The sequence below is a fragment of the Cetorhinus maximus genome, chromosome 1, assembly GCF_964194155.1.
Source record: "Cetorhinus maximus chromosome 1, sCetMax3.hap1.1, whole genome shotgun sequence".
Classification (NCBI taxonomy): domain Eukaryota; kingdom Metazoa; phylum Chordata; class Chondrichthyes; order Lamniformes; family Cetorhinidae; genus Cetorhinus; species Cetorhinus maximus.
In genome coordinates, this window is record NC_135879.1 from 205,502,834 (window position 1) to 205,517,688 (window position 14,855).

Consider the following 14,855-nt stretch of genomic DNA (forward strand, 5'->3'; position numbering starts at 1 on the left):
AAAATCAATGCCACTGAGGCTAGTGTTCACTGCAAGCTGCATGGGTGTGCAGCCATGCCAAAGTCAGGAATGTGCCATGCAGGGAACAAACTGACTGTGTACAAACAGTAGTCCCTTAAGATGCATACATGTGCGGCCATGCAGCAATCTTAAAGGGTGTTATGACATGACAGTGATATGTGCCAGATGGGACCAAATCTACAAGGGAAACTTGGCCACGCTATCACAATGGTTTTGCAATTTGTATTTTATACGAGAAGATATGTGCACTGAATTCAGAAGTAATGGGCCCACTAACATTGTTAGAGATTTTAAAAATTAAATTTAAACATTTATTAACAAAAGAAAAGATTTCAAACATATATATAAGATTACAGTTATTTAATACTATCACAAATCCCAAAATTCCCAATTAACCTGGCTCCCAGCTACACATCCTCTTTAAGGCAACAGTCCAAAATAGATTTTTAATTTAGATAGGCAACCCAGCAAGTTTGCCACAGCACCCATTTGCGAATGGAATTCCAAAGGCATTTCTCCAACTTTGGTTACGAGACACATCAGACTTCAGCAAAAGTGGCTGGAGGCTTTTCCCCAAGGCTGTTTTACATGGTCCTTTTATATCTTACATGGCCCCCCAATATAGCCTTCCATCCTTCTTTATATATGTTTCTCTTTCTTTACTCTGTAAATTCCATTGTTCTATAAGTTTTTGAAAATTTACTTTTCCCATAATATAAAAATCTTTCATATTGCCAATATGGTAAGCACTTTGGGAAAAATAAACATACTGCTTGGCCTATTTACCTTGTTAGTTGTAAACGCCCTATCACCCCTTTGAATTCTAAACAACCCCTTCATTATCTAAAAATGCAAATTTCCTTCACACCCTACATGCTGCCCTCATCCACGTTTACTCATTGGCATTTCAAATGCCTTTTATACCTAACTTCTTTTGATAATTTCAACCATGCAGCCTATCTATGTTTCTATGTTTCTATCTGACTCTAATTCAATTAAATCACGCAGGCAGAAACATACACACTCACACTCATGAACCCACTTTATAATAGACCACTATAATATTATGAAAAATATTATAGTTTCATGACAAGGGACCATGCAGCACAAAAAAATACAGGTTGTGATACATGAAGGGAATTTAGAAGAATCATTGACTGCGACCTTTGCGGCCAATGGCAGTGCCACCTTTGGCCTGGGTGTGATGCTCTAGGCAAGGTTGAAGAAGGTGGCACAGTTCTGTCATCACCTTCTTGCTGAACTTGAGTTGCCTCAGGCATTGTTCCTGGTAGAGGTAGAGTTGGAGAAGTACTCTCGAAAAACCAATGGTGGGTAGGACCTGCTGTGGAGACTTCTCCTCTTCCTCACCCTGTGTACAGCTTCCTTTCTCTGCAGCCTTCACTCTATTTCTTGATCATGTTGGAGAACTGAAGCACTGCAGCCACAGCCCCCATGCCTTATGCAGAGTTGCGTTACCAAACTCTGATGCCTCCCTCAATGTATGTAGCAGCTCTCCAAAACATCTTTAAATACAATCCAGAGTGCTTCCTCTAGCTTTGCCTAAGGAGAAGTAAGTCAAGCTACCTCAGCTGCAAATAGGTGGCTGGCCCTTTAAATAACATGTGCCAGAGAAGGAAGGGGTTCCCTCATGCTGATCTCTGGTTATTCATCTGTAAGTGTTTAGCAAGGCGTTCAGCACACATGCACAGATCAAGTTAGGGAAGCAAACATCGAATCAGCCAGAGTGGCTGTTCGATGCCATGATAGGATCTCTATTTGCATTGCCATTGCTTGCACGGAAGAACATGGGGTGCTGCGTGGGCCATGCCAGTAGTGGCCAGGAGCACCACTGATACCATCTCAGGCCTTCATGGCTGGCGCTACAGAGCCAAATTTCACGGCCAAACTGTATTTTTTCTGGGTTGATGTTCATCAGTTTGAGCCTTAAGTAGTAACCATTTCAATTTGAAATAGTTTTTCCTTTCTTTTTAACTCACTGTTTCTCATCAATCCATTTAATCAAATTGGTAAAAAATTTTAGACCAGTTCAAGTAAACAGGAAGGTTGTTTTCTTCAGGGAATAGTATAAAAGAGATAATACAATGACGCCAATGTAATCTGCCTTTTATTTCATGAGGGATTTGTCTTACAAGTTAAATTAAAGAGAGATTATGCTGGTGACCAGCTGTTAATTTTGTTTTTTTTTGTAAATGAGTGGAAAGTTCAGCAAAAGGTCTTTTTTTAAAGAGTATTAAAACTGGAACTACCCTTACTCCACAACTGTAGCTTATCACGAGAGTGAGGTTTCATCCAAATATCGGCCGTTATTTTCTGTGCCCACCAGTGTTGGGCGTGTTTGGTGGCATGAGCGAACAATATGGCGCAATTCGTTTGACGATGGTGTAAAACCAGTTTGCGATCGCCTGCTCAGCCCGCCAATGGTGGGTCGTGTTCTCCGCCATTGGACGTCGGAAACCTAATTGTAATACGTCAGCATATCATTATTAGGCCTGCCCGCTGGAATTGCCACCGCGCCCCCCCCCGACCCCACCCACCATTGGATTGTCCGGCCACATGGGTGGGAAAACACATTGATGTGTTTCACAACCGCACATAAGCGACCTGGCGGGCTGCACTTCGCTCGGCACTTCGAGGTTTGTTTGCCGACCTTGCTTCAGTCAGCACTCACAGTCATCAGCGCCAGGCTTCACAGACAGCAGCACGGCGCTGTTAGGGGGGCTCACGGATAGGCCTCTACCTACCAGATCGGCCACGTGTGGGTGGCTTTTCAATGGCTGCAGGGCTGGGCTTGCTTGGGGAGAAGTGGCCTCAGGCAAGGGAAGAGGCTGCAGGATGAGAGCTGGTACTGAGGGAGGAGGGTATCCCAGGGTGTGTGTGTGTTGACCTGTGCAAGTGGCCTCAAGATGGTGAGGGCTGAGGAGGCAGTCTCCAGAGAAGATGAGGCCAGATGGACATGTGAGGGTATGTGTGAGAGAATGGGCGGTGATGTCCCTTGAGCTGGCAGTGAGTGAGATGCCAGTGAATGTGTGATGGTTTTGAGTATGTGAGTTTAGAGTGCTGAGATGGTTGCCATACCCTGGCAGCACAGATGAGATCATTCATCTTCTATCTGCGTTGGATGGCCAACCTCTTCTGTGCAACATTGGCACTGCCACCACCTTCCAAGCCTGGTTAGTCATGCCACTGCCCATCCTGTGGCCAGAGCAGGGGCAGAGGACATTGCAGTGTGCCTCCACGGCATCCAAAAGGTGTTCCAGTGATGTGTCACTAAACCTGGGGGCTTCAGTCTTTTTGCCTTTCGTGGACGCCTTCCCTGCAGTAATCCTGGGCTGGAAGCACTGAGATGTGTGTGCATGGCTGGACTTTAAATATGGTGCCCGGCGTGATGAAGCAATGAGGTGATGGTGTGGCAGACGAATGAGAGATGGCCCGCCATCAAAACGGCGTGTTTCCCGAGAATGCATAACTAATGCGGCGGGTAAAATGTTGTTTTACCCACCCGCTACTGCACGTGATGCAAATCTGGGATGATTCCGCCCTTCATTCCAATTCATGATATCACTGAAAATGTTCTCTTTATTAAATCAATGTCAGAACATCGTTTACAGCTTATCTGACATTGGACAAGATTTCCTCTTATTGTGTGTCAGCACCTTCAACAACACAGCAGGAAAATTTGTTCATTGTTTTTCTAGGAACTGTGATCAGAGGAAATATTCTTCAATGTTAGTGACAGCAGTCAGAAGAGATCCACTCCCATTAGTCTCATTTATTTAATATAAATTTTGCACTGAAGAAATGCTCTTTGCTTCTTCTGCTTTACAGATTTTACTTTAATGATGAACCTTGTCTTCCCTGTTGTGAAATGGAAATGGTTTGAACAGCAGTTACCAGCGGACACCACCATACATTAACGAATGAGTTTGAACTTCTATTAGATGACCCCCTGTTTGAAAGGAATGCCCAATATGAGTCCCAGTGGTGGTATTGAAGAGGTTGGACTGTGTGTGGTTGAACGTGGCAAGAATAGAAATCACAGTTTACATTTTGATGCTCCAACTGCCAGCTACATCACAACTGATGCCAATTTCATTTCCCATTCAGTCCTTCATAAAAATAAACTAAAGTAGCCCTTTTGTGGCTAATTTTGAAAACAAATATTCTTTTCCACTCTTGCTATCGGCGCAGTTGATACCTTCATTATCACTGCCAATACTATCATAATTTTGTTTTTATATTTATTTTAAAGCAGTTTGAGTGACACTGAAGGCTGGTGAAGGGTGAGGTAGGCTCTGGTCTTTTGCCACATGTCCTTAGAGGAATGAATGAGAACGGCGGGAGAGGAGAGGAGATTTAAGGTTGAGGTTACAGAACAATGGAACAGGGGGGAGCATAGGATAAAGGGGTCGAATGGGTGCTTGAAAGCGGAAGAGGTAGTGGTAGCACTGGGAGGGAGGGTGTGATATGAAAAAGACTGAGGGATGAGTGATGAAGGTGAGAGGACACTACTTGAGTTTGTATCTGAGTGACACAATCAAAGTGTTTTTACCCTTTAGCTACTGGTTAGAGATATAAATGCAGTTAGAGATGTAAATATTTAAAGATCAGGAAGGGGACAATTTCTGCTCTTAAATATTTAAATTGACATAACAATTGTTTAATTAGTGTCTGATTGACCTCAGCAATATGATACCAGGATTGGCTCCACATTAGATTTTGCACTCCATGCAGCAAGCCCCAAGTAAATTAATAACATTAGTGAGTCTCACTTTGCCTCATTCAGAATTAGACCAGCACGTGACTCTTGACTTACACGGCTAGGGTAGCGTTGGAGCAAAGTGGAAATCTCTTTGTATCGAAGCTAAACTTTGAGTTTAAATGACTTATGGTAAGCATAGTATTCTTGGGAGGAACAAGTGACTTTGGAGCTATGGTTAACAAAACCTTGCACCACTGGGAGGGGTTTCCTTGCCTCATGTCTAAGTTTATTGTAGACTAGTTGGTAGAAACTGATTGCTATGAGTTGTGAACAGCTCCATTATCTTTGGACCATGTGATTACCAGGACTGGTGAAAAATGAACTAGACACAGCTTGGCTTTTATTGTTTAGCAGTTCCTAAGTGCACAGTAAGAAGTCTAAACATGTTCAATGCAGCCATGCACTCAGACCTTAATATGTGGGACTTTTGATATAGAACAGGACTATAGCCGTGATTTTCTGGCCCCATTGTGGGCAGGACCCACCGTGGATGAGGTGGCGCTATAGCCAGAAGTCCATTGACTTGCGGCGGGACCGGAAGATCGCGGCGGTGGGCGGGTGCGAAAAATCCTACCCCATGAATAAACTTACAAAATTTGGGCATTATGTTTGAATCAAAAACTTCTGGCAGATAGAAAACAATTTAATTTTCTCATGGTTGCAATAAGTCTCTGTATCTTGTTTTCCTTTGTTCTTGTAACTTATGCTTTATGACTCTTGTCCAGAGGTAACCTAGAAGTAGACATTTTGTAAAAAAATCACTCCTTCAGTGATATCATGAAGCTTTCATACCGGAGTTATGTGTAAGAAAGACTTGTATTTCTATGGCACTTAAACAGCAGTGTGACATTCTCAAAGATACCCTGGGTTACATGCTTAAATTAGGGTTGAGGCTAGTACCCAATGCCTGCTGACTCAGAGACAGAAATGCTATCAACCGAGGGAAAGCACCCTCTTGCAGTTCACCTGAATATATTTCCATTGTGTTTGGATAGAATTTTTCCCAATTTCTTTATCCCGAAAATGGTGAGTCCTGGGTCCTGCTGAGGAACTGATGTCATGGTTTCTGTATTCTGTTTGGTGCTTCACCCTCATGTGAGCCTGAACAATAAATGTGCAAGACATCATGGTGGAGCCAAAATAATCTTCACCTGACTTTTGCAGACATTTTTCCTCACATTTCTGTAAAGCACCTTGGGATGTTTTTATATGTACAAGGAACAAATTAAACAGAAGTTGTTATTGTGTGTACATTCCGCCAGGATTCATTGAGCTGCACTCAAATTTAAGATTTTGCCCTGCCTGGCCTAGGGTTGCTGAGGTTAGATACATTACCAAACATCTATCATGGCTGAGATCAATGAACAAAATTCTGTGTTATTATGAACTAAGGGTGTTAATATCATTTGCTTCCATTGAAAATTTTGGTCTGTATTGCAAGCTGAAATGGAGCACAATTAACTGAGGAAGAAATTAAATGCTGGACATGGTGAGCTAATAGAATGCCTTTTATATTCACCTAATGCTTGATTTACAACTATTACTGTTATAATGGTTGCACATGATAGTTTTCTTCGTGACCCCTGATCTTATTATCTCAATTTACAGGCTGAGTCATGTGTTCATTATAGACAAAAAGGGGAGAATTACAAAGATCATTATCCGCACTATTATCAAAAAAAAAACTCCTTAGTAATCAAGGAATCATGAAATCTTGGGAGACCTTTAATGGCAGATGAAAAACCTTTGTATAGCATAGGTAGCAAAACCAATTAAATGCATCGTTGAGGAATTAAAACATGCTGCGCACATGAACACTGTGACGGGTGCAACAAACATCTTAATGGTATTATTGGATCTGCAGCTGTTGTATTGTATCTAAAAAATACTAGCCCGTGGAGATTACAAAATGGCAGCTAACTGCCTTGGACTATTGTAATCTACAAGATTATCCCATTAATCATTCATGTCACTTGGGTATCCAGATTCGAAAAGCTGTCTTTTTTCATGGCTACAATGGCTTTAAAAACAGAGTCAGGGGATTTTTGCTCATTAAAAGAAAATCTGAAACAAAGAATGTAACTTGTGCAATGAAAGCCCTGTTTTGGTTTATACTGCTCTGTCTACTTTGTAGCATTTGCTTATTCAGTATTGTATACACAATTAATCTTTATTATCCTCCATCACTCATGTAAAATGTGGCTTCACCCAGTCAAAATCATTCGTGTTCAGAACAATAATATAATTCCCTCCCCATTATAGTATCAAAAAGCTAACCCATTCATATGAAGTTGACCCCTCATCTCCGCACAGCTGAATAAAGCAAATTAAAGTTTTCTCAATACAATTAGTGTTACAAAGTGTATTTTTATATAACGGGAAAATCATCTGCTGAATCTTTGCCTGCTATTTGCTTTTGTTAAGTCCTAGATGTCAGTGTATAGATCTCCACTTCTTACATTAATAAAGGTTTGGACTAAATAATTAAAAAAAGGGTTAATTTTGCTTTTTGCTTTCTTTTCTTTGCCAGCCTGCCTAATCTCTACCTCGCAAAAGAACAGATGTAGGCCATTCAGCCCCTCAAGCTTATTTTGTCATTCAGTTAGATCATTGCTGATCTGTAACAGGTTTTAAATGTGGTACAACAACTGATGCAATGGTTCATATGGTTGATTTTCAATCTGCAAGTATTCAAAAGAAAACTTATAAAATCATAAAAGCTTATAATGAGTCTACCCTATTCTTTTCTCCTTCTATCACCCATCTAACATGTGCATTTTAACCTATGAGAATTATTCCTGTACAGAATAACAAAACCCCTATTCAATTTTGATATTGATGTCCCATTCTAAACCTTAGTGAGCAAGTTATTTTTTATCTTTTTACTTCTGATTTTTCTCTCTGTGTAATTACTTCAAAAATTTATCAATGTATTTCTTAGTCCTCCAATGATTCCGATCAAATCTTGCTGTGCTACCAAGGGTCACAAAGTGAGGGTCACCATGCACCAGAAGCTGAACTGGATCAGCCATATCAACACGATGGGTACAATAACAGAACAGAGACTGGGTACTCTGTGATGAGTGACTCACTTTGACTCCTCAAAACCTCTCCACCTTCTACAATGTCCAAATCAGAAATATGACCACTTGCCTGGATGGGTACAGTCCCAACAATTCTACAGGAGCCTGATAACACTCAGGACAGAGTACTTGGCTTGATTGGTGGCCCTACCACTGGACTCCCCGGTGGCGTACAATAGCTTCAGTATGTAACAATCTACAGGATGTAATGCAACAACCCACCAAAGTTATTTTGGCAGCTTCTCTCTCCCCAGCAAGATAAAATTCATACGGAATGTCTTTTTGAAATAAAAATGTGGAAACTGTGTGAGTGAGAGAAGGAAAGGGAGGAGAAAGGGAGAGAGCAGGCTATACTAGATCTGGTAAAGTGCAATGAGACAAGATTAATTAATGACCTCACAGTGAAGGTGACCCTAGGTAGCAGTGATCATAATATGATTGACTTTCACAATCAGTTTGAGGAGGAGAGGAGTGGATCCAAGACTAGTACTTTAAACTTAATTAAGACTACTTATGAGGGCATGAAGACAGAACTCGCTAAGGTGAACTGAGAAATTACGTTAAGGGATAGATCAGTAGAGATGCAGTGGCAGCCATTTAAGGAGATATTCCAGAATCTTCAGAAGAGTTACATTCCAGTGAGAAGGAAAGACTTTAAGGGAAGGATGCACCATCTGTGGCTAACTAAGGAAGTTAAAGATAGTATGAAATTGAAAGAAAACGTGCATAATTCTGCAATGATCAGTGGCAGGTCAGAAGATTGGACAGCATATAAAGAAAAAAATTAATAAGGAGGGAGAAATTAGAGTATGAGAGAAAGCTAGCTAGAAATAAAAAGACAGATAGTGAAAGTTTTGACAGGTATTTAAAATGGATAAGAGTAAGTAAATTGAGCATTGGTCTTCTGGAGAATGAGAATGGGAATTACTAATGGAACATAAGAAAACGGTGGATGAATTGAACAGATATTTTGTGTCTGTCTTCACTGTAGAGGATACAAATAACATCCCAGAAATAATTGAGAATCTGGAGGTGAAAGGGGGGGAGGGACTTAAAACAATTACAATCACCAGAGAAAGGATATGAAGAAAATTATTGAACTAAAAGCTGACAATCCCCAGATTCTGATTAACTTCATCCTAGTGTTTAAAAGGAAGTGGCTGCTGAGATAGTAGATGCATTGGTTTTAATTATCCAAATTTCCCTAGATTCTGGAAAAGCCCCATCAGTTTGGAAAATAGCGAATGTGACTCCTCTATTCAAGTAAAGAAGGAGACAGAAAGCAGAAGACTACGGGCCAGTTAGCTTAACATCTGTTGTAGGGAAATTGCTGGAACCTACTATTAAGGAGGTTATAATGGGGCACTTACAAAATTTCAAAGCAATCAGACAGAGTCTCTCTCCCCACAGATGTTGCTAGACCTGCTGAGTTTTTCCAGCATTTTCTGTTTTTGTTTCAGGTTTCCAACATCCGCAGTATTTTGCTTTTATCTTAGAGTCAACATGATTTTCTGAAAAGGAAATCATGTTTGACTAATTTACTGTAATTCTTTGAGGAAGTAACATCCGACATGAATAAAGGGGAACCTGTGGATGTGCTGTATGTAGATTTCCAGAAGGCATTTGACAAGGTGCCACATCAAAGATTACTACGCAAAATAAGAGCTCATGGTGTAAGGGGTAAGATATTAGCATAAATAAATGACTGGTTAGCTAACAGGAAACAGAGATTAGACATAATTGGGTCTTTTCCAGATTGGCTAAATGTGACGAGTGCCAGAGGGATCAGTGGTGGGTATGGTTGATATCAGTGATGGTACAATTTATATCAATGACTTGGATGAAGAGAGCAAATTCCTGGTTGACAAATTTGCTGATGACAGAAAGATAGGTAGGAAAGTAAGTTGTGAAGCGGGCATAGGAGTCTGCAAAGGGACATAGATAGGTTAAGTCAGTGAGCAAAAGTTTGGCAGATTGAGTATAATGTGGGAAAATGTGAATTTGTCCACTTTGGCAGGAAGAATAGAAAAGCAGCATAATATTAAAATGGGGAGAGTTTGCAGAATGCGGAGGTACAGAGGGATCTGGGTGTCCTGGTACATGAATCAGGAAAAGTTAGTGTGCAGGTACAGCAAGTAATTAGGAAAGCAAATAGAATGCTGTTAGCTAGGGCAATGGGATATAAATGTAGGAATGTTTTGCTACAGTTGCACAGGACATTGGTGAGACCACATCTGGAGTACTGTGTACAGCTTTGGTCTACTTATTTAAGAAAGGATATAAATATGTTAGAAGCAGTTCAGAGAACGTTCATGTGACTGATACCTGGGATCGGGTGGGGAATGGTTATCTTAGGAAAGGATGGACAGGTTGGGCCTGTGTTCATTGGAGTTTAGAAGATTGAGAGGTGATTTTATTGAAACATTTAAGATCCTGAAGGGACTTGACAGGGTGGATGCTGAAAGGATGTTTCCCCTTGTGGGAGAGACTAGAACTAGGGGGTCACAGTTTAAAAATAAGGGGTTTCCCATTGAAGACAGAGATGAGAAGAATCTTTTTTTCTCAGAGGGTCTTGAATCTTTGGAACTCTCCTCCCTGGAGAGCAGTGGTGACAGGGTCAATGAGTAATTTTAAGGCAAAGGTCAATATATTCTTGAATAATAAGGGAGTTAAATGTTATTGGGTGTAGATGGAATATGGAGGCCACAATCAGATCAGCCATGATCTTATTGAATGTTGGAGCAAGTTCGTGGGACTGAATGGCCTACTCCTGCTCCTAATTCATTTGTTCATATGTAAGAGAGAGAGAAAGAGAGAAGATTGTACAGAATATAAAGAACAGCAAAGAATGACTAAAGGATTAATAAGGAGGGAGAAACTAGAATATGTGAGAAAGCTAGCTAGAAATATAAAGGCAGATAGTGTGAGTTTCAGATTATACACCTTTTATAGTCTTTGTTTTGTGCTTTAGAAACTTTAGAAAGTGAAAAATTGAGAGAGAGAGAGAGCTAACCAAAGGCAAGGGAGAAAGAGTGAAATAAGGAACAGTGCCTTTTTTCATATATTTGTACTTATATTTAAAAAAAAAATGCCAGTGGTTTTGGAAGTCTCCTAATGATCTCAACTTGTGCTTTGCTAACAAGGAAGTAAAGGTCAATGTGACTCATGCATATCTGTGAGAATGAGATTTTAATTTCTAACACACAGGGGATGGGACAGAGAGAAAGTCACAGTTAGAGAAATAAACTATCAAATAGTTTCTTTCTGTATTCTGCTAAATTTCTTCCATTTTAAAAAAATTGAAATTTGAAAGCAAACATTAGGTGGGATTGTCCGGTCCCACAAAAGTCAATGGACTTTTGGTTGGGACACTGAATCTCCCACAGCGCGCCCTGCCACGATGGGGCAGGAAAATCCCGGCCATTATCTTTTTTGTGTCAGAAAGAAAAAGACTTGCACTTAAATAGTGCCTTTCATGACCCCAAGGCATCTCAAAGCGCCTTACAGCCAATGAAGTGCTTTTGAACTGTAGTCACCATTGTAATGCAGGAATTGATACAGTAACAGAGAAGGTTGTTGAGGATAGTGCTGTTGATGTGGTGCACATGGACTTCCAGAAGGCATTTGTTAAAGTGTCGCACGACAGAGTTGTTAGTTAATTTATACCTCAGGGAATAAATGAACCATTGCAGCATGGATATGAACTTGACTGAGTGACAGGAAACAGAAAGTCACTGTTAATGGGTGTTTTTTCAGAATGGAGAAAGGTTTGTAGTGGAGTTCCCCAGGGACTGGTGTTGAGATCCTTACTCTTCTTGATTAATTGGTGTACCGGGCAATATTTCAAAATTTGAGGATGATACAAAACTAGGAAGCATTACGAACAGTGAGGAAGATAGAGTGGATCTTCACAAGGACATAGGTTAGTGGAATGGGTGGACAAGTGACAGATGAAATTTAATGCAGAGAAGTGTGAAGTGATTCATTTTGGTAGGGAGAATGCGGAGAGACAATATAAAATAAGGGGTACAATTCAAAAGGAGGTGGAGGAGAAGAGGGGCTTGGGTGTAAATGTACATAAATCATTAAAGGCGACAGGACAGGTTGAGAGAGAAGTTAATAAAGCACACAACATCTTGGGCTTTATTAATAAAGGCATAAAGTATAAAAGCAAGGAAGTTATGATAAACCTATTTAAAACACTGGTTCTGCCTCAACTGGAGCATTATGTCCAGTTCTGGGCACCACACTTTAGGAAAGATGTGAAGGCATTAAAGCAGGGGTGGGGCACCTGCGGCCTGTGGGCCGGATCCAGTCCATTGCTCAATTTATTCTGGCCCACAGCAAATATAGACCTTTGACAGTAGCACATTCAAAATAGCATTTATCACCATCATTACTAATTTGCTTTGGATAGAAGCGTCAGCTAAATTGCTATAACAATATTTAACAAGATAATATTCAAATTCAGCCATTGCCATTAAAACAGTGGGTGAGTTGAACGTTTCTGTGTTCTCCCTAAAAAAACTAAATTAAGTTGATTTTTAGGTGTGTGTGGCCTGCCACTGATTTAGTCTAGGTGTGAATGACTTGTGATAAGGAAAAGGCTCCCCTACCCCTGCATTAGAGAGAGTACAGAAAAGATTCATGAGAATTGTCCCAGGGATGATGAACTTCAGTTAAGTAGATAGATTAGTGAAGTTGGGACTGTTTACTTTGGAGAAGAAGATTGAAAGGAGAGTTGAAAGACATATTCAAAATCATGGGATGTCTGGGCAGAGTAGAGAAGGAAACACTGCTCCCATTGGTGAAAGGGTTGAGAACAATTAGGGCACAAATTTAAGGTAATTGGCAAAAGAAGTAATAGCAACCTGGGGAAAGGCTTTTTCACGCAGTGAGTGGTTAGGATCGGAAATGCACAGCCTGACAGTGTGCTGGAGGTGTGTTCAATCAAGAGGGAATTGATTGTTAGTTGAAAAGGAAGAATGTGCAGGGTTACGGGGAGAAAGCTGGGGAACAGCATGAGGTAAATTGCTCCCATTGATAATGACTTGATAAGTTATTCTTGTGATGTTGATTGAAGGATACACATTGGCCAGGACACTGCGGATAACTCCACTGCTCTTCTTCAAAATTGTGCCATGGGATCTTTTACATCCACCTGACAGGACAGATGGGGCCTCGGTTTATTGTCTCATCTGAAAGACGCCACCTGTGACAACGCAGCATTCCCTCAGTACTGCACTGGAGTGTCACCCTAGATTCTTGTGCTCAAATCTTGGAGTGGGAGTTGAATCTACAACCTTCTGACCCTCCTTTTTTAGGGTCAAATATAACAAAGTAGTATAGTCACTGAGTGGCTGCAGGGCATTCTGAAGGGGGAGGGTGAACAGCCAGAGGTCGTGCTCCATATTGGTACCAGAGGGATAAGGTCCTGAAAGCAGAATATGGGGAGGTAGGAAATAAACTAAAAAGCAGGGCCTCAAAGGTAGTAATCTCAGGATTACTCCCAGTACCATGTGCTAGCGAGATCAGGAATAGGAGTATAGACCAGGTGAATGCATGGCTGGAGAGATGGTGTAGGAGGGAGGGATTTAGACTCCTGAGGCATTGGGACCGATTCTGGGGAAGGTGGGACCTGTACAAGCTGGACGGGTTGCAACCCATCAGGGCAGGGATCAATATCCCCACCGGGGTATTCGCTAGTACTGTTGGGATGGGTTTAAATTAGACTGGCAGAGGGATGGGAACCTGAGTGGGGAGGCACAAGAGAGGGAAACAAAGACAGGAATGAAAGACAGAAAAGTAAAAAGCAAAAGTGGAAGGCAGAGGAAACAAGGGCTAGCAGCAAATAGGCCCATAGTACAAAAAAAATATGTAAAAATGTTAAAAAGACAAGTCTGTATCTGAATGCATGGAGCATTTGCATTAACGTAAACAAATTAATAGACAAATAGATGTAAATGGGCACTATATGATTGCGATTACAGAGACATGGCTGCAGGGTGGCCAAGGCTGGGAACTGAATATCCAAGGGTACTCGATATTTAGGAAGGATAGGCAAAGAGGAAAAGGAGGTGGTGTGGCGATGTTAGTTAAGGATGAAATCATTGCAATAGTGAGAGAGGATATTGGCTCAGAAAATCTAGATGTGGAATCAGTCTGGGTGGAGCTAAGAAGCAACAAGGGGTGGAAAACATTAGTGGGAGTTGACTATAGGCCTCCAAACAGTAGTGATAAGGTAGGGGATGGCATGAAACAGGAAATTAGAGTTGCATGTAACATGTAGCATGCTACAGTAATCATGGGTGATTTTAATCTACATATAGACTGGGCAAACCAAATTAGCAATAATACCATGGTGGATGAATTCCTAGAGTGTGTATGAGATAGTTTTTCAGACAAGTATGTCGAGGAACCAACAAGGTAACAGGCTATCCTAGATTTGACATTGTGTAATGAGAAGGGGTTAATTAATAATCTTGTTTTGCGGTGTCCTTTAGGGAATAGTGACCACAAAATGATAGACTTCTTCATTAGGATGGAAAATGAAGTGGTCTGATCTGAAACTAGGATCCTAAATCTAAACAAAGGAAACTACGAAGGTATGAGGTGTGAGTTGGCAAAAATAGATTGGAGAACTTCATTAAAAGGCATGACATGTTTCGTAGTCCCTGCCATGCACTAATTATCTCTCTTTGCTTTTGTAGGCACATCTGGGAAGCAGCTGAGGGGGTCCATGAGCCAGGTCCTTGACTCAAGCCTCGAAGACACCATGGAAGAAGAATCTGATGACACCCTAATTGAAGACCCATCACAGCGCTCACCCACACCCTCCACCAGTGCAAAGACACACACCCCGGTGGGACCTAGTTCTAGAGGAGCCTCGGGATCACAATCTGGTGAGCACATCGCACTGTCTGATCCGGAGCGGATGGAGGCAAGGACTTCCCATGTTTTCGGCACTTGGA